This window comes from Bombina bombina, chromosome 2 (assembly GCF_027579735.1).
Source record: "Bombina bombina isolate aBomBom1 chromosome 2, aBomBom1.pri, whole genome shotgun sequence".
In the NCBI taxonomy this organism is placed as follows: Eukaryota; Metazoa; Chordata; class Amphibia; order Anura; family Bombinatoridae; genus Bombina; species Bombina bombina.
Window position 1 is genome coordinate 515,482,443 of NC_069500.1, and position 24,201 is coordinate 515,506,643.

Below are 24,201 nucleotides of genomic sequence, written 5' to 3' on the forward strand. Positions count from 1 at the left end.
CTGACCTCATACTCCTCATGGTTGTCCACAAAGATAGGATGGGGACGAGGCAACACAGTAGTAAACCGATTACATACCAATGGTTTCAAGAGGGAGACATGAAAAACATTGGAGATGCGCATTGCAGGAGCATAGGCCACAGGATTGACCCGTCGGAGTATTCGAAAAGGTCCAACATAACAGGGAGCCAGTTTATTGGAAGGCACACAAAGGTTCAAGTTGCGGGAGGACAGCCAAACTCTCTCACCAACCTGGTAGGAAGGCGCGGGCAGATGCCTACGATCAGCCTGGAACTTTTGGCGCTGCATAGAAAGATGAAGGCAATCCTGAATCTGAACCACGTGGAATGGAGTTGCCGGAGATGCTCTTCCAAAGCCAGAATACCCTGAGACATGAATGAATCGGGCAACACGGATGTTTGAAACCCATAATTCGCCATGAACGGGGATAACTTTGAGGAAGCATTAATAGCAATATTACGAGCAAACTCTGCCCAAGGTAACAGTTCAGACCAATTATTGTGGTGATCTGAGACATAGCAACGGAGGAACTGTTCCAGAGCTTGATTAGACCATTCCGCAGCCCCATTGGATTGAGGGTGATATGCCAAGGAGAAGGAAAGCTGGATCCCCATTTGAGCACAAAAGGAACGCCAAAATCTGGAGACAAACTGGCTACCTCGGTTCGACACTATCTCCTTGGGTAACCTATGTAAACGGAAGACCTCCCGGGCAAAAATTGAAGCAAGCTCCTGAGTGGTAGGCAACGTCTTCAAGGGAATGCAATGTGACATTTTAGAAAAACAGTCAACCACCATAAGGATAACAGTATTGCCATTGGAAACAGGGAGCTTGACAATGAAGTCCATGGAAATATGTGTCCAAGGATGCTCGCCATTAGCAATAGGTTGAAGAAGACCCACAGGAAGATGTCGAGGAGTCTTATTCTGTGCACAAACTGAGCAGGAGGCAACATACGCAGCAACATCAGAACAAAGACCTGGAAACCAGAATTGTCAAGTGAAAGACCAAATCATTTGGTTCTCGCCTGGGTGACCTGCGGATTTAGGATAGTGGTTTCTCAGGAGGTGCATTGGTTTGTGCAGCCAGGATCTCCTCCCCCAAAGGAGAAGTCAAATTAGTACATATGGTAGCCAAAATATGGTCAGGAGGTATAACTGGAGTAGGTACAGACTCCTCCTTGGACAGAGGTGAAAATTGTCGAGAGAGGGTATCAGCCCTAACATTCTTACTACCAGGCAGGTGAACCGAGACAAAAATAGGGCCCATCTGGCCTGTTGGGGTGACAAACATTTTGCTTCAGATTGATAAGTTAAATTCTTGTGGTCAGTAAGAATGAACACTGGCACGCTAGTACCCTCGAGTAGATGCCTCCATTCCTTGAGTGCTAAAATTATGGCCAGTAATTCCCTGTCGCCAATTTCATAATTGCACTCCACTGGAGACATTTTCTTAGAGAAGAAACCACACGGATGCAAGGAACCGTCAGGCGTAGGATGTTGAGACAAGAGAGCACCTACTCCAGTCTCTGATGCATCGAACTCAAGAACGAAAGGCAGGACAGGGTTAGGATGAGCCAGAACTGGAGCGGCAGCAAAGGCAGTCTTAAGACTATCAAAGGCCTTAATGGCAGTAGGTGACCAATGGAGTGGATCATTCTCTTTACGGGTCATGTCTGTGATAGGTTTGACCAAGGAAGAAAAGTTTTTAATAAACTTTCTATAGTAATTGGCGAACCTCAAAAAACGTTGAATAGACCAAAGACCAACTGGGCGAGGCCACTGCAGAACTGCAGATAACTTGTCAGGATCCATGGAGAACCCTGCAACGGAGATAACATAACCTAGGGAGGTTAATTGAGTCTGATGGAACTCACATTTCTCGAGTTTACAAAACAGACCATTCTCATGTAGTCTATGAAGAACCCGTGTAACATCAGAACGATAAGCCTCAAGTGTGGGTGAGTGTATGAGGATGTACACCACAACACACTGTTGCAACATATCTCATAGGACATCATTAATAAATTCCTAGAAAACAGCAGGAGCATTACATAGGCCAAAGGGCATTACAAGATACTCATAATACCCTGTTATAACTACACTATTTAAATGTTGTGTAGCTGTAATAGCGGAACAACCACAGGAAAGGCTTAGCCTGCAGTGTCAGTATTAGTACAGCACTTTAATAGTAATGGATGATTCCCAGCAGTGGTGTAAGAGTGAAACTGAGTGTTTGCAAAGTAATACAGCAGGTAGAGGTTAGGATAACTGCTGATATAAGTATAAATGACACTATGCAAAAATATACGGCTGATATGTTCTTAGTACTTTGATTGTTGCAAAGCATAAGATATGGTTAGAATGCAGACTAGAAATTTAAGCAGCAAATGATAGAAAACAGGTTATCCAATAGATAAGCAAAGTATTGCAAGCAAGGAATGGCAGACAAATAACAATTAGCAGTTCAATACAGATTGAGATATACTTGCAAGTACTAGCAGCTGTAGCAGAATGAATCCGGTGGTTGGTGTATGTTAACATGATGAGAAGGGAGCAGTAGCAGTGTCCGTGAAAGCTACTGGAAGGTGTGAGCGTGAAACAGCGTGTAGATCCGGCTGTACAAAGTCAATCCGCTGGGAACAGGAAGTGTTCTGTAGCTGAGAACGGAGAGGAACTGAACAGCAAAATGTGTAACAAAAAGAGTCAGGTACTTTGTTCAGGATAGCGATGAAGGCAACAAGTAGCCTAATAGGTAAAAAAGGCTTGAGGCTCAATATCTGTCAGCTGGAGTGGAGGAGTGTATTCTTTAACCTGTGCCAAACAAAATAATCAAGCAAAGAGGATAGCAGGAAGTGCACTTATAAAGCAAAAGAAGGTGGGGCTGAATTAAAGGGGACATTACATACCCGCTCCTGGTGTTAAATGCTGTTTTCTATTTGTGGCCCTCCTTGATCCTAACAAGATTGTACGCTCCTCTCAAATCAAGTTTAGTAAAGACCTAGCTCCCTTGAGGCAGTCAAAGAGTTCCATAATGAGCGGAATAGGGTAAGAATTTTTAATGGTAAGACGATTAAGACCCCGATAATCGATGCATGGTCTTAACTAGCCACACTTTTTCTTCACAAAGAAGAAGCCAGCCCCTGCAAGAGAGCAAGATTTGTGGATGATCCCCCGCAACAGAGCATCGGCAACATACTCCTCCATAGCACAATTCTCCGCAACAGACAGAGGGTAAACCGGCACCGAGGAGGAATGGCTCCGGGTTGCAGGTCTATGGCACAATCGTAAGACCGGTGAGGAGGCAACGTACCGGAACGCACCTTGTCAAAAATGACTAGGAACTCTCTGTACTCCTCTGGCAATTGAGATACCGAAGAAGTGCACAAGACTTTAACTGATTTCCGAAGAAAAGTGGAAATACATTGCGGAGACCACGACAAAATTTCGGACCTGTGTCAGTCAAGACTGGGATTGTGCTTTTGGAGCCAGGATAACCCAGAACAACCGGAAAATGCGGAGAGTTTATCACCTGGAACTTGAGGGTTTCAAATGGAGAGCCCAACAGCCATGGATAACGGAGCAGTTTTGTGAGTAACGAGTGCGGGCTGAAGGGCCTGCCATCAATGGCCTCAATAGCAAATGGAATGGACCAAGGCAAAACAGGAAATGAGTGCTTTGATACAAAAGCACTGTCAATGAAATAGCCCACCGCACCGGATGTCAACAAGAGCCTGAGTGACTATGGAGGAGTTCTCCCAGGGAAAGGGACAACCATGACCAAAGGTTTCTCCTTTAGTGGTTCCGGGGACAAGAATAAACCACCCAAGGTCTGCCCCCGACAGGACCTTAGGTGTGAGCGTTTCCCGGCCGTGTAGGACAAGACTTCAAAAGGTGGCCCTGTAACCCACAATAGAGGCAGATCCCCTCCTCTCTCCTAAAGGCCCTCTATCCGCTGCAGAGAGAACGTGTAAATCCAACTGTATCGGCTCAGCAGTACCTGGTGACTCGGGACCAGGAGGCATGGTAGGAGAGGAAGGCGATGGGTGAGAACAAACACATAGGAGACAGACGGAAAAGGAGTCTTCGCAAGCGCTCCTTAAAAAGGGCCTTTCTCTGAGTCTGATGGTCAATTAGGATCAGAAAAGACACCAATGACATCGAGATTCTTTGGTAAATTCTGGCAGCAACTTCGTCTTTAATCAGATCAGAGAGTCCATGAAAGAAGGCGGCAATAAGGGCTTAATTGTTCCAACTCTATGTCTGGTGGCAAAGCGTACGGAACTCAATGGCATACTGAGCAACAGATCTTGTACCTTGCTGAATGGGCATGAGTCGTTTAGCAGCAGAGGTGGAGCAAGCCGGAACATCAAATAGCCTTCGAAAGGAGGCCACAAATTCAGGGTAATTCGAAATCACAGATTTATTTAGTCCTCACACAAGGGATTAGGGGCCCAGGCAAGAGCTGTGTAGAGAGTAACGAGATGAGAAATCCCACCTTAGCTCTGTCAGAGGGAAAATGCCTGAGGTAACATACTCAAAGTAAATGCGCACCTGGTTCAAAAAGCCACTGCTCACTGATTAGGATCGCCTCCTATTGCTGAGGTAGAGGTGCATAACCGACATGCTCCTGGTAGGACTAGGTGTGCAGCTAGCGGAAACAGGAGCAGCCATAACTTGCGGGGACACTTTGGTCAAAATGGTGCAGTGCGAGTCCAGCAGGGTTTGCAGGGGCTAGTGCAAATTGATCCAAGGCAGTGATCCTTTTCAATCCATCCTGGAAATTATGGCAGGTAAAGATGGATTATTAGCACCATCAGGATTCATGGCCCTTTCATAATGCCAGGAATCAGACTGAGATGAGAAGTGAAAAAATAATCACACCTTTATTTATAGTAAAAAAATAATAAAAAGTCCACAAGTCATATAAGAAGCCAGTAATCAAAACTCGGAGATGAATAGTCAGACGAGCCGAGTCAGGAGCCAAAGGAAATAGTCAGACGAGCCGAGTCAGGAGCCAAGCGAGTAGGTCAAGTACGAGCCGGAATCAGGAACAAGAGAACAACAGAGTCAGGAACAAGCCAGGGCTCAGGAACCAGGAGGGACGTCAGACAGCCAGGTAATACACAGGAGATCTCACAAACAGGTTTGAGACAACTCAAGGGCAAAGCATACTGAACAGAGGCCCTTTAAATAATAAGTGATGACATCACAATTCTGAGACTGCATCCTGTCTCACACGGATGATGTACACCAGTCTGGCCATAAAAGGAAGTGCAGGAAATGAGCAGCATCACAAAGTATGCACCAGAGTCAGCAAGAGAGGTGAGTAAAATGGCTGCCAGCAGCACATGGCAAACAAAACAGGGAAACAACCCTGACAGGCAGAAGCAGGAAGACATACCAGAGGAATCTAGCAAAAATAAAGGGTTTTTTAAAAGCAGTCAGGGAGGCAGAAGCAGGAAGACATACCTCCTGGATAGCTAGACTACTTATAACAGTTGTCTAGAATCAGTTCATTACTCTTACTGCTACATACAGCAGAAATTAAAGGGGTGTTTAAAAGCAGTCAGGGAGGCAGAAGCAGGAAGACATACCAGAGGAATCTAGCAGAAATTAAAGTGCATTGAAAAGCAGTCAGGGAGGCAGAAGCAGGAAGACATACCAGAGGAATCTAGCAGAAATTAAAGGGGCGTTTAAAAGCAGTCAGGGAGCCAGAAGCAGGAAGATATACTTGTAGAGAGATGAGATGAAGTAGGATTAGAAGCATTGTGGATACTGACCCAGTGAGTAACTCTGCCACTTGTAACAGAGCCACTTAGAATCAGAGAGCCATGGATCAAATCTGATAAAATGATTACAGGGAAACAGAGGAAATGGTTACCAGAGGAATCTAGCAGAAATTAAAGGGGTGTTTAAAAGCAGTAAGGGAGCCAGAAGCAGGAAGACATACCTGTAGAGAGATGAGATGAAGTAGGATTAGAAGCATTGTGGATATTGACCCAGTGAATAACTCTTTTGACAGAGCCACTTAGAATCAGAGAGCCACGACTCGAATGAGCCTTAGGCCTGCTGTATGTAGCAGTGAGAGTAATGAACTGATTCTAAGCAGCTGTTACAAGCAGTCTAGCTTGCCAGGAGTTACACACTTGAAAAGTAGAGAGGGGGGGCAGAATAGATGAAAGTTAGATAGTATCTGATAAAATGATTACAGGTAGACAAATGGAGACAGAGGAAATGGTTATCAGAGGAATCAAGCAGAAATTAAAGCGGTGTTTAAAAGCAGTCAGGGAGGCAGAAGCAGGAAGACATACCAGAGAAATCTAGCAGAAATTAAAGGGGCGTTTAAAAGCAGTCAGGGAGGCAGAAGCAGGAAGACATACCAGAGGAATCTAGCAGAAATTAAAGGGGCATTTAAAAGCAGTCAGGGTGGCAGAAGCAGGAAGACATAACTCCTGGCTAGCTAGACTGCTTGTAACAGCTGCCTAGAATCAGTTCATTACTCTCACTGCTACATACAACAGAAATTAAAGGGGCATTTAAAAGCAGTCAGGGAGGCAGAAGCAGGAAGACATACCAGAGGAATCTAGCAGAAATTAAAGGGGTGTTTAAAAGCAGTCAGGGAGGCAGAAGCAGGAAAACATACCAGAGAAATCTAGCAGAAATTAAAGGGGCGTTTAAAAGCAGTCAGGGAGGCAGAAGCAGGAAGACATACCAGAGGAATCTAGCAGAAATTAAAGGGGCATTTAAAAGCAGTCAGGGAGGCAGAAGCAGGAAGACATAACTCCTGGCTAGCTAGACTGCTTGTAACAGCTGCCTAGAATCAGTTCATTACTCTCACTGCTACATACAACAGAAATTAAAGGGGCATTTAAAAGCAGTCAGGTAGGCAGAAGCAGGAAGACATACGCGAGGAATATAGCAGAAAATAAAGGAGCGTTAAAAAGCAGTCAGGGAGGCAGAAGCAGGAAGACATACCTCCTGGCTAGCTAGACTGCTTGTAACAGCTGCCTAGAATCAGTTCATTACTCTCACTGCTACATACAACAGAAATTAAAGGGGCATTTAAAAGCAGTCAGGGAGGCAGAAGCAGGAAGACATATGCGAGGAATATAGCAGAAAATAAAGAGCGGTTAAAAAGCAGTCAGGGAGGCAGAAGCAGGAAGACATTCCAAGAGGAATCTAGCAGAAATTAAAGGGGCGTTTAAGAAGCAGTCAGGGAGGCAAAAGCCAGGAAGACATACCAGTAGAGAGATGAGATGAAGTAGCAATGAGAGTAATTAACAGTCAGTTCTTTTATTAGATCAAACATAATTACAAAGATATTAGGTATTAAGGGCTAGATTATGAGTGAAGTGCTATCTTAACTTGCGTCCATAAAGGAACACCAATTACCAGTTTATGGGTGCACATTACAAGTGGCTGCTTAGTGCTCCCGTGAGCTTGAGGTTTCACTTTGTGCTAAGTGCAATAAACCAGAGGTCAGACCTCTGGTTAAAAATTAAAAGCTGCCCAAATTGCCCCATAATAAAGAGCAGAGTTCTGTACAATTAATATTGCACTCCACTCATAATCTAGCCCTAAATCAGGGAAGCTAGCTCCCCCAATCTTGAGGTAAAAAAATCATTGAGGCTAATAGATCTTTGTTAGATCAGGTTAGAGCAAAGTGTTTATTATGTTAGATCTGGGCAAGCAAAATCTGGTATTAACAATTATTTGGTAAGGGTAGGGTTCTAACCAATCAATCAGCCCTCCTTAACAAAAAAAATGTACAAACAATTATTAATTTGAGAGAGTATTTGTTTAGGTGAGGACTGTATGATCTGGTCAGTGTTTTATTAGATCTAACATAAATTACAGAGATATTAGATATTAAATTAGGGGGGCTTGTCCCCCATCAAAATTTCAGACAAAAAAAAAAACCAGGCGAATACACTTTTTTTTCATAGTCTAGATAAAGTGTTTATAATTTTAGATCTAATATGCAGAAGGTGTGATTATTTATACTTTTGTGGTAGGGCTAACTCGTTCATCACCCCACCCCTTAAACTTTTATGGAGAAAGAATTATATTAATTTGTATTCATTAGATCAGGTATGATCGGGCCAGGTTTTTTTTAGATCATAATTACAGGGATATTAGGTATTAAATTAGGGGGTAATAACCCCCCCCCCAACATGAACAAAATATCATTTAGGCAAGTATTTATATATTTTTTTTATTTATTTTACATTTTTCTTTATTCTTAATGTTACCACATACAAAAGGTAAATATAAATTATATATATTTATATATATATATATATATTATATGCACACACACAATATACATTTAAACAATCTTTCCAGCATAATACAGAATAATTGTCGAGAATGAAACAGGAAAATACTATCATTATACAATGCATTTAACATAACAGGGCCGAATTTATCATCGGTCTGTCTGGCATGATCCGCTCAGACCGACAATTTATCATTGCACAAGCAGTTCTTGTGAAAGTGCTGTTGCAATGCCACCTCCTGCAGAATTTCGCAGGGGGGTGTATATCAACCCGATCATATTCAATCGGGTTGTGATTGCTGTCCTCCGCTTAGAGCAGAACGGACCAGTTAAAGGAGCAGTTGTCTTAAGACCGCTGCTTCTTAACTGCTTATTCTGGTGAGCACAAAGGCTTGCACCAAACAGGGGCACTCAGAGGGGCCGTACAGGAGGCCCCAACATATCAAGCATTAAATTTACATTGTACAAAAAAATCAGCACTATTCCTAGGCAAATAAACCATTAGAAAAAGTACATCCTCGGTTATTTGTATTATCATAACCCAAAATAACATAACTGATGTATATTAAATATAAATTTTTAAAAAATATATACTGTATATCTTGCATAAGGCTCTGGTATCCCCACTGTATTAATATATTCATAGATCCGTTCTGACCTCATGATCGAACAGGAAAATATTCTATAAATGTTTTAAACCAGCTGGAGAACTGGCCATAACCGTTCATCTCCAGTATATAATATTATATTAAATATTGCTAAAAAGAGTAAAAGGGAGAGGGGTGGAGGAGGTGAGAGAGAATAAAAAAAATGAATTCCCCTTGTTCCTATTCTGCCATGATACTGGGAACACGCATCTTTCAATATTATTTCAAAACTAACTCTAAATCCTTAAATGGGGTGACTTGGACATCATGTGGTAAGGACATAATCAAGTTTTGCCATTTGGAAAAAAAACTCTTTCATTTGAATTTCATTGAAGATTCTAATACCAAATTGTTCTATTATCATTTGGCTATGCATGTCATTTTAGTGAAAGTCAAGGCAAATTTCGGCCGCTGTCTACCCTCTCCAATTCTTAAAATCTTTTCGACTGGACCTAAATTGGTTGCATATATAAATCTATAATTTTTATATAAGGATGAATGCTTTAAGAGAAAAAAAAAACATAAACTGGTTTTAAAGCTTAAATCACGCTAAGAGAGGAAAACAGACCACTATTATCCAGCACTAGACTATATCTGAAAAAAATAATATCCCCACAGAGAGGAATCAGAGAGACAGTGAGAAGAAAAGTTAACAAACACTGATAATAGTTGATACATTTAATTGCAACAATTGGCAACTTAATATCTAACAGGTTGTTTCAAATTATGGCAATAAGAGTGGCAAAATGACAAAAGGAATGTCCATTAATAATGAATAATCCATGAACAATAATCCAGAAATAATGGATGACAAATATTGTGTTACATAATTTATCATGCAGTTCCAATTCTGACCTCAACTGTTAGAACGGATATCCACGAGGTTGTAATTTCATTGTTATAATCCCATTCAAAGTAAACCAAACACTCCCTCTGACTCTTAAAAGCTAAATAAACTGATATTGGCTTTAGCGAATATGTAGGTACAGAGGGTCCATGTTAGTGTGGTTATGAAAAACTGTTAAATTGTGAGGAGATGGAGAAAACAACATTCAAGGCATGTATTTGTAATCCACAGGTATATGTTAATACATGTTTGGTTAGTGGAGCAGGCTCCGCTTCACTGGTTTTTAATTCCGTTATATCCCATTACAAATGATCCATCACACCCTCTGACTCCCAGCAACAAGAGGCTAATTTTTCAATATACAGCCATTTCACAGAGGATTTTAGTTAGTGTGATTTGTAGGAAACAATGGAACGATTACCTTTTTCAATGTCAGTTCAAGTATAAGCTGTATTCACCTGCATCAAAATTGTTTTAATCAACATGATTTGTGCAGACAGAGATATGGGTAAACTCACCCAATTAATTAATGTCATCTTACATTCCTCAAAAAATGTAGGGAAATTGAATTCATACCATAAAGAAGGATTTTTACATTCAATAATGCCCAAGTATTTAAGTTTGGATACTTCCTTAAAAGGTGATGCCCTGTATGAAAAACTGGTTTGAGAATCCATAGAACTTCTGATTTCTCTAAATTAATTTTATATCCTGAAAAGGAACTATATAACTCAATGATCTGTAATAAATATGGTATACTCTGTTCCGTATTACTCAAGAATAATAAGATACAGAGGCCTATTTATAATATGTCTGTTAGACCTGATCCGACAGTGCGGATCAGGTCCGACAGACATCGTTGAATGCGGAGAGAAATACGCTCTCCGTATTCAGCATTGCACCAGAAGCTCTTGTGAGGGGTGTCGATCAACCCGATCGTACTCGATCATGTTGAATTCCGGTGATATCTGTCCGCCTGCTCAGAGCAGGCGGACAGGGTTATGGAGCAGCAGTCTTTACAGATAGATAGGCCCCATATGATAGACAGGCCCCATTGTCTGCGTATAAAGACAAAAATAATTTTCTGCCCCCCAACTGTATCCCCTCCAATTCCTTCCTTAACAAAATCGCAAGTGGTTCTAGAGCTAAATTGAAAAGTAAGGGAGATATGGGACATCCCTGTTGTGTTTCTCTACAGAGAGGAAACCTATCCAATATTTCTCTATTAACTATAATAGCAGTGAATGGATTTCGATAAAGCATGCAAATATAAAACTGTTCTGTTAACCCAAAACCTTCCAATGATGTGAACATGATCCCAATATATTTAATCAAATGCCTTTTTGGCATCTACTGTAAGCAATGCTAGATCCATTTTACGGTGAGATTTCTTACTCGAGGGCTTATTCCAATAAAAATTTAAAGCCAGCATAGCTTTATGCTAATTTTTACCAGCGTTTCTTTCTGACATGAAACCAACTTGATCTGCATGTATAACTGTATTCAGGCATTTTTTAAGTCTTTTGGCAATTTAAGAAAATAACAATTTATAATCTTGTTTATAGATCTAAAAAAAAGGGACCTATCAGACATGATCTAACAAATATCTATCAAATCATTTTTCATCCAATTTTTTGTTTAGGGGGCTGATGACAGTTAGCCCCGCCCCCCCCCCCCCCCTCAACCAAATAAGTTTTAATACCAGCTTTTGCTTGTTAGATCTAACATATTAGGCATTTGATCTAATCTGATCTAACAAATATCTAATAGCCTGAATGACAGTTTTAAGTGGGGGACTAGCCCCTCTAATTTAATACCTAATATCTCTGTAAATATGTTAGATCTAGCAAAGAAGCTGACTGATCATACCTGATCTAACAAATATCTATCAAATCATATAAGTTTTTGCCCACCAAATAAGCCTCAAATTAGCCAGGTTAGCCTCCCACCAAATAAACGTTAATACCACTTCTTACATGCTAGATTTAGCAAAAACAAAAATTGATCTAATGTAATCTAACAAAGATCTAACCAACTAAAGGCAAGATTACAAGTGAGGCACTATCTTAACGTGCTCCCATTTTCACTTTTGTGCTAAGTGCAATTAACCAGAGGTCAGACCTCTGGTTAAAAATAAAAAGTTGCCCCAATTGCCCCAAAATAAAGAGGACGTTAACATGAAATATAAATATGAGCATGTTTATTTTTTAAAACTGCACAAAGTAGTTATAAGGTGTAAAAGTGAGGGGATATGAGAGTAGAGCGCAAATATAGCGCTCACATAAGATCAATATTGTGCTCTGATAGATTGGGGGGGGGCAGTTCATATGAATAAGAAGAAAATGTACAAAGTGATGATGGACATGATAAGTCTACTAAGGAACTAGAGCAAAGCCTACTAAAAAGCCTTAAAAGACATCAAAGAAGAAGTAAGAGATATGGAGCAACACATTCTCTTGAGAGATAAGATAAAACAGGCCAATTCCAATAAAGACAAGAACACTAAGATTTATCTTGTTACCATATCTATCCAACATATATCCAACAATAAAAACAAATATGTAATAGAATTAAAAATATTCTTAAGATCTTAACAGAAAACAAGTGTATAGCTGATAAGCTGATCAATAAAATCAAGTTCTTAGTGAGGAGGGCACAATCCTTAAAATCTTACTTAATAAAACTTGAATATAAAGGTGTACAAAAAGGCCCCAAAAAGAACTGGCTTACAAGGAAAGGACATATCAAATGTGGAGGAAATCCATGTATTAGCTGCAAATATGATGTTACAACTGTTTTTAAGTCAAACTCTATGGGTACACAGTGCAATATGAATATTAAGACTGATTATAACAACACATTCGTAGTATATCTCATTAATTGAAAACAATGCTCTAAGCAATACATAGGTTGCAAAAGCAGAATTTTGGATAGAATTAGGGAACACTTAAATTCTATAGATCATGACTCTCCCAGAACCCCAGTAGCCAAACATTTGGATATACAGGTTGAAAAAAAAGAGAGCATTGGAATTTATGGCTATATATTTTGCAACTAAACCATAGAGGGGTTGATAGAATTAGATTGTTATCGAACAAGGAAGCAATATATATTTTTTTACCTCGATACCAGAGAACTTGCGTATCGTTGAGATTTTGGTCTGTACTTGGGGATATCTTCTTAATTTCCTTTTTACTTTGATTTTTTTTTTATTAAAGGACCCTATGGCATCATAAAATATTAGTATATTGATTTAAACTTGGAAACTTAGGTTGTTTATTTGCACTTGGAAATGTTAGGATGTTGACCCGAATAAACTGTAATGTATACACAAGTAACTATATACTGTATATTTAGCTACTTCTATGTAAAAGCTGGGGTTGATACCTTTTCTAATATTCACAAATCTACTTCTATGGAACAGAGTTATGTCAACTCTTTCTTACATAAGCATTTAATTTCTTTTTAGAATATAAGAAAATAATATTTATTTTTTAAGTAGGTATTTGGACTTTGTAGTCAGTTAACAATAACAATAAGAAATTAGTTGGCCTTTTTAAAATAAAGGTGTGTAAAGAAGATTATAGAGAAATACACTGTATAATTTCTATTGATTGTGGATTTTATAACAAGAGAGGGAATATATATGCACAGTAATATTAAATGTATACTGTATTGTAAATCACAGCAGTATGTAACATAATCCACAGCGTTAAGGCAATACCACCTTAAGTAAAGAATAGACTATCCAGGGAGAAGGACTTCTGTATGTATAGAGTGCTCCTCATATATGGGAATACCTTTGAGAAAGAGCTAATCATACTCATGAAACACATCAGATGGGCAGCTCTGTGAAAAGAATAAAGCATTTACATTTTGTTCTATATTTTCAGGAAGAACCTTGACACATCCTATGCTTGTTCTAAAAAAAACAAAAAACCTGTGTTTGCTGTCACAGTTTATGAGACACATAAAATAACACAGAGAGGTCGGTCTATTCAAAATCAAGCAAATCTGCTGTTTTACGTAAGAACTCACCTCAAAATCAGGAGGCAGTATTCAAAATCAAGGGAAGCGTGAACATTTTAAAGAGAAAACACGATTCATGCCAGCTATCAATGGGTGCATGAGACATTGCAAAAAGGTACACAGTTACATTGTTTCATGCCTTCGTATAGTGTATTGTTTAAAATGCTATTCAAAGTCAAACAATTTTCAGGCTTTGGTTAAAACTCAACTCAAAAACTTACTACATGGAAGAGAACAGGACATTTCAGTTTTCATTAAGAATGGAAGGCTTTAGGCAAGACATGCAGTTCTGCCTATTATACTTACTACTGAACTTGAGAAGACGGCCACCACAAATTAAGACCCCTTATTCTGTTAATGAAAACTGAAATGTTCTGTTCTCTTCCAAGTAGTAAGCTTTTGAAGTGAGTTTTAACGAAAGCCTGAAAAATTGCTTGACTTTGAATAGCATTTTAAACAATACACTATATGAAGGCATGATAGTTTTTATTTGGAGCATTACCTCATATACACATCCCCACGATGGGCTATATTATGAGTGGAGCGCAAACATTAGTGCCCGTGCGATAAGGGGTATATATATATATATATTGCATGAGCGCAATCACCATTAATGCTAAAATTATTGCTGTGACTTCAGAGCTCTGGTTAACTGTTTTGTGAAACATGAAAGTTACACAAAACACATCAAAAGTACATTACAAAGTACACTTACCCTCAGAGTAACATAATCTGGTGATAAAAATCATTTAAAAAAAATTGCACACAAAAGTGATAAAGGGCATATCATGTCCGCTGCACATCGATAAATGCTGACAGCATACGCTGTCAGCATTTATCATTGAACCAGCAGTTATTGTGAACTGCTGGTGCAATGCTGCCCCCTGCAGATTTGCGGACAATCGGCCGCTAGCAGGGGGTGTCAATCAACCCGATCGTATTCAATCGGGTTGATTTCTGTCCACCGCCTCAGAGCAGACGGACAGGTTATGGAGCAGCGGGTCCGTACGGAGCTTGATAAATATGCCCCCATGGCTCAAAGATAGGAGGTCTTAGGTTTTAGAAAAAAAAGGCAAGCAAAGGGTTTAACATCGAGATACATAGATAAACATGTCTAAAGATGGATATGTATGTGTATATACATATGTACATACATTTATGTATTTATATGTGTATATGTATTTGCAGACAAATATACACATATATAGATTTATATATAAGTGCATTGGAGTACTTTGCAGTTAAGTAGATTAAAACATGTAAAAGCTTATTTATGCAATATGCATATTTAATAAAGTGTTATACTGTGTATTTACTGTAAATATTTCACATTATGATGTTCTGTAAATAGCAGAATATGGTTTTATATATTTATAAATAGATATTCCTATATATATCTGTATATATCTTTACCTATATATAATCATGTATGTATATATATATATATATATATATATATATATATATATTATCAAAATACCATCATATATATGTAGAAATATGTATTTATGAATAAATAAAACATATTCTGTTATGTGCAGAACATTGGAATGTGAAATATTCATCTTTTCATGTTGGTTTAGTGCAAATTAGAACATGCGATTGTGTTTGCACGAGAGTGGGTTTTTAGTTTTTTTTTCTGCATTGACTTCTTTGGGGAAATAGGTGAACGTGCATGTGATATTCTAACTTTGGCTTCTTTTCCCTATTCATGAAAACAGTTTACTTTCAATGAGCACAACCCGATGAGCGCAAAAAACTTACATCTAGCGCAATTATAGCTCAAGCAGGAGTGCACTTCCCTCATAATCTGGCCCAATATAGTTCATGTTAGTATAGGCATCTTTTTAAATATATATAAAGTACTGTGCAAAAGTCTTAGGAAACAATTAGATTTGTTGTTTTAGCAATTGTGTAACGACCATATATAATTATTTCTCAGTTTCTTTATTAGAATACAAAGAGAAAATGCAGGATATTTGTATGCAGTATTAAAAAACAGAAAAAAAAAATTCTTCTATAGGCTAAAGTGGCAAGTATTTAGTGAGACCTCCTCTTACACTTGAGCAATAGCAGAAACCTGGCTCTCGTAAAACCTAAACCTGAATGAAATCCTTATTAATGTCATTGCTGACAAATTCAACCGGGATGTTAATGCTCCACACAATCCTGTCACGCCAGACCTGCTAATAACACTTATATCAGCTACTTTAAGAACACACACATTGGTGAGCAGTAATCTTGGGTCCCTGGACAAGGTTTTTCTAACTCAGAGCGAATGGCTATTTGGAAACCTACTATCTTCCTGGAGAGAACTCCCAGAGCTCATAGTCAACTGCCAACCTACTGAACTATCACACTGCTGTGACAGGCTGACATTTTATAGGTACTGCTCACTACCGTCTTTTGGAATATCTTGGGACTTGCTCTCCATTACTATTTAACTAAAGATGGTGGCCTAGATTTGGAGTTCGGCGGTAGCCGTCAAAACCAGCGTTAGAGGCTCCTAACGCTGGTTTTGGCCGCCCGCTGGTATTTGGAGTCAGTGATTAAAGGGTCTAACGCTCACTTTTCAGCCGCGACTTTTCCATACCGCAGATCCCCCTACGCCATTTGCGTATCCTATCTTTTCAATGGGATCTTTCTAACGCCGGTATTTAGAGTCGTTTCTGAAGTGAGCGTTAGAACTCTAACGACAAAATTCCAGCCGCCTGAAAATAGCAGGAGTTAAGAGCTTTCTGGCTAACGCCGGTTCATAAAGCTCTTAACTACTGTACCCTAAAGTACACTAACACCCATAAACTACCTATGTACCCCTAAACCGAGCTCCCCCCACATCGCCGCCACTCGATTAAAATTTTTAACCCCTAATCTGCCGACCGCCACCTACGTTATACTTATGTACCCCTAATCTGCTGCCCCTAACCCCGCCGACCCCTGTATTACATTTATTAACCCCTAACCTGCCCCCCACAACGTCGCCGCCAGCTACTTAAAATAATTAACCCCTAATCTTCCGACCGCAAAGCGCCGCCACCTACGTTATCCCTATGTACCCCTAATCTGCTACCCCTAACACCGCCGACCCCTATATTATATTTATTAACCCCTAATCTGCCCCCCCTCAACGTCGCCGACACCTGCCTACACTTATTAACCCCTAATCTGCCGAGCAGACCTGAGCGCTACTATAATAAAGTTATTAACCCCTAACCCGCCTCACTAACCCTATCATAAATAGTATTAACCCCCTAATCTGCCCTCCCTAACATCGCCGACACCTAACTTCAATTATTAACCCCTAATCTGACGACCGGAGCTCACCGCTATTCTAATAAATTGATTAACCCCTAAAGCTAAGTCTAACCCTAACACTAACACCCCCCTAACTTAAATATAATTTACATCTAACGAAATAAATTAACTCTTATTAAATAAATTATTCCTATTTAAAGATAAATACTTACCTGTAAAATAAATCCTAATATAGCTACAATATAAATTATAATTATATTATAGCTATTTTAGGATTAATATTTATTTTACAGGCAACTTGGTATTTATTTTAACTAGGTACAATAGCTATTAAATAGTTAAGAGCTATTTAATAGTTACCTAGTTAAAATAATAACAAATTTACCTGTAAAATAAATCCTAACCTAAGATATAATTAAACCTAACACTACCCTATCAATAAAATAATTAAATAAACTACCTACAATTACCTACAATTAACCTAACACTACACTATCAATAAATTAATTAAACACAATTGCTACAAATAAATACAATTGGAGCCTCTTCTGGACCTCTTCAGCACCGGATGATGGATCGCCAACCCCCGCTTGGGTTGGATGAAGATGTTGGAGCCAGGACGGATCGGTGAACCTGGTATGGTGAAGACAAGGTAGGAATTAGGTAGGGGCTTAGTGTTAGGTTTATTTAAGGGGGGTTTGGGTTAGATTAGGGGTATGTGGGTGGTGGGTTGTAATGTTGGGGGGGGTATTGTATTTATTCTTTTACAGACAAAAGAGCTGAAATTCTTGGGGCATGCCCCGCAAAGGGCCCTGTTCAGGGCTGGTAAGGTAAAAGAGCTTGTAACTTTTTTAATTTAGAATAGGGTAGGGAATTTTTTATTTTGGGGGGCTTTGTTATTTTATTAGGGGGCTTAGAGTAGGTGTAATTAGTTTAAAATTGTTGTAATATTTTTCTTATGTTTGTAAATATTTTTTTATTTTTTGTAACTTAGTTCTTTTTTATTTTTTGTACTTTAGCTAGTTTATGTAATTGTATTTATTTGTAGCAATTGTATTTAATTTATTTATTGATAGTGTAGTGTTAGGTTAATTGTAGGTAATTGTAGGTAGTTTATTTAATTATTTTATTGATAGGGTAGTGTTAGGTTTAATTATATCTTAGGTTAGGATTTATTTTACAGGTAAATTTGTTATTATTTTAACTAGGTAACTATTAAATAGTTCTTAACTATTTAATAGCTATTGTACCTAGTTAAAATAAATACCAAGTTGCCTGTAAAATAAATATTAATCCTAAAATAGCTATAATATAATTATAATTTATATTGTAGCTATATATTAGGATTTATTTTACAGGTAAGTATTTATCTTTAAATAGGAATAATTTATTTAATAAGAGTTAATTTATTTCGTTAGATGTAAATTATATTTAAGTTAGGGGGGTGTTAGTGTTAGGGTTAGACTTAGCTTTAGGGGTTAATCAATTTATTAGAATAGCGGTGAGCTCCGGTCGTCAGATTAGGGGTTAATAATTGAAGTTAGGTGTCGGCGATGTTAGGGAGGGCAGATTAGGGGTTAATACTATTTATGATAGGGTTAGTGAGGCGGATTAGGGGTTAATAACTTTATTATAGTAGCGCTCAGGTCCGCTCGGCAGATTAGGGGTTAATAAGTGTAGGCAGGTGTCGGCGACGTTGAGGGGGGCAGATTAGGGGTTAATAAATATAACATAGGAGTCGGCGATGTTAGGGCAGCAGATTAGGGGTACATAGGGATAACGTAGGTTGCGGCGGTTTACGGAGCGGCAGATTAGGGGTTAATAATAATATGCAGGGGTCAGCGATAGCGGGGGCGGCAGATTAGGGGTTAATAAGTGTAAGGTTAGGGGCGTTTAGACTCGGGGTACATGTTAGAGTGTTAGGTGCAGACATAGGAAGTGTTTCCCCATAGGAAACAATGGGGCTGCGTTAGGAGCTGAACGCTGCTTTTTTGCAGGTGTTAGGTTTTTTTTCAGCTCAAACAGTCCCATTGTTTCCTATGGGGGAATCGTGCACGAGCACGTTTTTGAGGCTGGCCGCGTCCGTAAGCAACTCTGGTATCGAGAGTTGCATTTGCGGTAAAAATGCTCTACGTTCCTTTTTTGGAGCCTAACGCAGCATTTGTTTGAACTCTCGATACCAGAGTTAATTTTATGGTGCGGCCAGAAAAAAGCCAGCGGAGCGTTAACAGCCCTTTTACCGCCAAACTCCAAATCTAGGCCGGTATTTGCTGAATATCTTGCTTTATAAAGACCAAACGTTGGTAGCAGAGGTCTGCTACCTTATTGCAAGATAGTTTATGTTTTTTTCTTTCCCACTGCACTATAGATTGAGCTGCTAGTCATCACATTTATTAATACTTTATGATGGCCACTCAGCCTGAACCTTAAAAATTATATTTATTTAGGTTTCTTAGTTACAAAATGCAATATGTTTAACGCTAGCGTCTAGTTTCTCTTCTTACTTTCATAAAGTTTTAAAATTGGGAATTGCCTTTAAGTATGTAGGTTTAAGCAGTTCCCACTTACTTTGTAGCAATCAGCCTAGCATATACTGGATGGTTACTCAATCTTATGCTCCCCCAATAGATAGCCACTCTCATCCTTTAAGGGACACGAAACCCAAACATTTTTCTTTCATGACAGAGCACATAATTTTAAACAACTTTCCAATGAACTTATATTATCTCATTTGTTTTGTTCTGTTGGTATCCTTTGTTGAAAAGAATGCCTAAGTAGGCTTAGGAGCCGCAATGTACTACTGGGAACTAGCTGCTGATTTGTTGCTGCATATGTATGCCCCTTGTCATTGGTTCACGGGAAGACATCAACAATTATTCATTTCAAACCCTACTACTTGTATCTCTGTGTGATAGGTTTCAAAGCTCTTCATGCTGAATGGCGTTTTATTTCTTCCCAAATCTCTTTAATCATAAAACCTTTAGGGCTAGATTACAAATGAAGTGCAATCGCGATTTTGCGAGCCATTTTCATTCAGCTGATAATACAACTTCAGTGAAATCTCAATTGCGCTAGAGCAATCGCCTTTTACGCTTCAATACTTTCGCGTTCTAAGAGCAGTGATAAACTGGTTTCCAAAAATAAAAAATTGCACAAAACAAAAATACATGTAAGTACCGATAAATAAACTATTAACCTCTAAACCGCCATCCCCCTAAATAAATGATTAACCCTTAAACCTTCAGAGCTCTGGTTAACTGTTTCACAAAACATAAAAATTACACAAAACAATACATTACAAATTATAGTTTCACTACGGCATCAGGCCGAAACATGTTAGCCTATGCTTTCGTGTGTATATTCTTTTTATGTGTTTTGGTACCTCCTTATGCTTTTACCACGAGTGGAATCTAATAAAGACTTTTTGTGCTTTTAAATACCTCGCCTGGGATCAAGTTCTTTTCCGCTGTCTAAATTTGCACCAGGATTTCCTAGCACGAGGAGAAGCTCGCAGATTTAGCACCACCTGTTGACACGCTGGATTCACCTATGCTGTTGCCTGGTTACGACAGCAATCAAGTCGATTGGCCGTGACAAGGTCACGTGAGAGGACACTCCTCCCGGCACCACGGCGGAACGCCGTATTCGAACAAACAGAGAGCCAAAGGATTTCGGAGATCACGGTGGTTGTTCCAGACGCTGGAGGCACTAGGAGAGCGGTGAGTGGGCACAGCATATCGCTGCAATTGGGCATAGATTGCTCTAGGAGGTCCCGCTAAGCACCGCTAGTGTCAGTAACACCGGGGATAGAGTCCGCCTCTGTTTGTTTGTTTGCATCATTGCTGTTATATACTGCACTACCAAGTGAACTATCACACATCACAGGAAGGAGATATATATCACGCTGAATCTTGCTTACAGTTTTACACCCTTTTGTGCAGTTTATTGAACTTCTTTCTTTTGATTATATATATATATATATATATATATATATGTATTTACAGATATATATATATATATATATATATATATATATATATATATATATATATATATATATATATAATAAGTGCATTAAAGGGACATGAAACCCAATTTTTTTTCTTTCATAATTCAGATAGAGAATACAATTTTAAACAACTTTCCAATTTACCTCTATTATTTAATTTGCTTTCTTCTCTTGTTATCATTTGCTGAAAGGTTTATCTAGGTAATCTCAGGAGCAGCAAAGAACCTAGGTATAAATAGGTATATATTGTACCAAAGTACCATCATATATATAGAGAGAAATATTTATTTATAAATAAATAGAACATATTATGCTATGTGCAGAACATTGGAATGTGAAATATTCATATTTTCATGTCGGATTAGTGCAAATGAGAATATGCGATCAGGTTTGTGTGAGAGTGGGGTGTTTTTTTTCTCCTCTTTTTATTTCTCCATTGATCTCTATGGGTGAATACGTGAAAACGCATGCAATATTCTAACTTCGGGTTTTTGCCCCTGTTGGGTTAGTGAAAGAGCGAAAACAGTTTACTTTCAACTCGTAATACGAGCGCAACCAGACAAGCAATTAACCCTCAAGCAGAAGCATTAATTTACGCTCCTCTTGTAATCTAGCCCTTAATTTCTAAGACATTTTGAGAAAGAACACTAGGTGGCACTGTCTTTATGACTTTAGCTTGGTTTATTTTGAAGAAAATACCTGAATTTTCAATGATCATTTTATGAATAATGTAGGCGTGGTCCAATGTTAAAAGCAAGAACATATTAACAGACAGAAGCTGAAAAAGATTACTTTGCACTTTCACAAATACATATTACTTGGATCTTACTACTTTATGAAGGATGTTCCATATCAGAACTGTCACAATCATTTTACTATGTGAGTACAACATTATGCTTAGTACAAATTTGTTTATTGATTTGATGAAATAGGCTTCATAAATGATATTGTAATATGTTATAGGTTCTACCTGCAACTCTAATATAATACAAACTCCTGCTGTGGAAACATTAGAAGGAACAGAGGTCAGTCTCATTTGTGATCACCCTTCACTTACTACTGCTGAGATGATCTACTGGTATAAACAGCATCAGCATCAAGGACCACAGTACATGATCAGTTCATACAAAGATTCTGAAAACAATGGGCCGTACAAAATGATCTTTAGCAAAGACAGAAAGTCAAGTGTCCTCCAGCTGCAGAGAGTTAGATTGGAAGATAGTGCTGTGTATCTATGTGCCTCAGCGACGCACAGCCTTACTAATCTACTAGATGTCTGTACAATATCCTGTAAACAGTGAGCTCAACTGTACAAAATAAGTGTCCTATTTAAGGGTTAATCATAGTTATTTTTTATAATGCTGACTCCCAAAACTTAATCTGCTAATATGAAACATGATCTTTATCTCAACATTACACTGCTGTCAGGAAAAGCTTTGGTTACAACATGAAAAGCATAACCAACCACATTTAATTGCTAAACTAAATGTGTTGTGAAGCAGAAAATATACAAAATATAGAGTGTATGAATGTAGAGTGTGCTTTAGTAAAAAGAAAGTAAAAAGGAGTAAAATAAATGAGTAGTTAAAAATTGCATGCTGATTCCCACTGATAATAAAATATTTTGGAGAAAATATAAATAAAACAAATAGTGAAATGTATCAATGGTAAAGAAAAGTTTTATTTCTCCTGCCACATATTTCTTATGATTCCTTTGTCTTCATCTACATGTTTTCTTACCAAGAGTGTTTTTAAACCTCTGTTACAAATATCAACCGTGAGTTTGCACCTCATTTAACTCTCTAATATGTCTGTTTGTTTTTAAGTTAGAAACCTACAGATAAAGGCAGGGTGATTACTTGTGACAGACATCTTAAAACTAGGTCATGTGATATCCTTTTGTATGTGATGATTGACAGCACCTCTTGATAACACTACCTGCATCAGTTAGAAAGGTCTCCGTTCTTTAATATATCCTCTTCCTTACAGTGGAGCAGCAACCATGATCTGCATTTCTCCTTTATGCCTCATATCTGCACTAGTTATAAGTAAGTTATTAGTAGTTGATTGACATTAGTCAACATGAATTTAAACCTTTCCATCTTGACATTTGTACAGTTAGATTATATTTTTTTACTCTGAATCAAAGACAAGAGATTAATTCTAGATAATATAAAACACACAAAAAGAAAGTATGACTCCACATACACTTTAGCCTGCCTAATACCACAGCTATTCATATTTTGTGTTTTCTTTTCCTTTTAGATTCAGTCTCAGGGGAAAAAGTAACCCAGTTACCTTCAGAAGCTACAATAAGTGAAGGGATGGAGGTAACACTTAGCTGCAGTTATGATGAGACAGCTTATTACATGTTCTGGTACCTGCAGAAACCTGGACAAACCATACAATATCTCCTTCGAGATACTAACATGGTAGAAGACCTGAGGGAGCAATTAAAGGGTCGCTTCTTCTTTAAACATGACAAGCTTAATAGGCAGTTTCCTCTGAACATCAGCAGTGTGAGGCTGTCAGACAGTGGGACCTACTACTGTGCTTTGAATCCCACAGTGTGAATACAGAGCATTCAATATGTACAAGAACATCAACTGCTGGCAGAGTTTATACTACATATGTGTATAGCACAGCTCTGTATAACACAATATCTTCAACTGAGTTTTTTCAGTGCTGCACATATTTACACATTTAAATAAAAAAAAATATTTACTAGTTTTTTGTAATTATTATTATTATTATTTTGTTTGCTTATGTGTATATAGCTCTGTTTTTAAAATGTAAAAATGGTATTATTATACAAAAAATAAATCTACCCTATAAACACTAATCTTACATAAACTCGATCTAATTCTGCAAACTACATACGTTTTTTTAAAATGTTTTTGCCAATCATATACATTTTAGAAATATGTTTTTATTTCTTTTTAATAAGTTTGAAGGGGAAATAACACAGCATATTTTTTTATATTATTGTATATTAAATGGATGACGTTTCTAAGAGGATTGTATGCATTACATAGTGTGATGGTATTGGGATGTGGCAGAGAATGGAAATGTAATGTGCCTATATCCATCCTTTCATTTCAAGTATAGGTCAGC

At 38.3% G+C, this 24,201-nt stretch overlaps 1 long non-coding RNA gene across 1 annotated transcript; it reads left to right on the forward strand.

Moving 5' to 3' along the window:
• Positions 1–21,833: 21,833 nt before the first annotated feature.
• On the forward strand, positions 21,834–23,372 carry LOC128647872 (uncharacterized). Its single transcript, XR_008400439.1, has 3 exons — positions 21,834–21,966; positions 22,051–22,112; positions 23,353–23,372. It is a non-coding gene; the product is annotated as an uncharacterized LOC128647872 (long non-coding RNA).
• The last annotated feature ends 829 nt before the right edge of the window (positions 23,373–24,201 follow it).